The following is an 837-nucleotide window of genomic DNA, read 5'->3' on the forward strand; positions in this document are numbered from 1 at the left end:
TTGTAATGTGAGCCTGTGACCTTTAACAATACTGACCTAACCCCCAAACAGTCTCACTTACAGGAAGGGGTCAGGAAGGTCAAAGACGGACCGCTGCTCACTCTCCACATTATCACAGTTATCGCAGAGCATCTTGGCAAGCGTGACCTGCAAGAATTACACACGTTAGAATTATTACTTACGACACAAGCAAAGAACTTATTGACAGACTGGTAGAAAACACTCATTCAGACTTACATAGAGATTTAGTATACTTATTAATACACACACTCACACTATATAAGGAAGGAAAGGACTTAGAACTTATTGATAGACTTTGCAGGGAAAAAACTCACACTAACATAGAGATTTAGTAGACATATTAACACACACAGACTCACACTATATAAGGAAGGAAAGGACTTAGAACTTATTGATAGACTTTCCAAGGATAAACTCACTCATAACAATATAGTGATTTAAAATGCCTGATAGAATGTGTTTGATAGATTACGTGTGCTTCAGTATTAGTGGACTTGAGAGGAGGAGGAGGAGGAGGAGGAGGAGGAAAGGAGGGAGAGAGGAAGAGAGGGAGGAAGAAGGTGAGGAAAGAAATGAAGAAAGGTTGAGAAAGGAAGGAGAATACAAAGAAAATAAGAAAAAAGAAAAAAAAATTACGTATACGATTTGACCGAGACTCACCTCAGGAGAGAGAGAGAGAGAGAGAGAGAGAGAGAGAGAGGAGAGAGAGAGAGAGAGAGAGAGAGAGAGAGAGAGGAGAATACCAAGAAAATAAGAGAAAAAAATTACATATACAATTTTTTTCTTCTTCTCTCTTTCTCTCTCTCTCTCTCTCTT

This window comes from Eriocheir sinensis, unplaced genomic scaffold, assembly GCF_024679095.1.
Source record: "Eriocheir sinensis breed Jianghai 21 unplaced genomic scaffold, ASM2467909v1 Scaffold218, whole genome shotgun sequence".
Lineage (NCBI taxonomy): Eukaryota > Metazoa > Arthropoda > Malacostraca > Decapoda > Varunidae > Eriocheir > Eriocheir sinensis.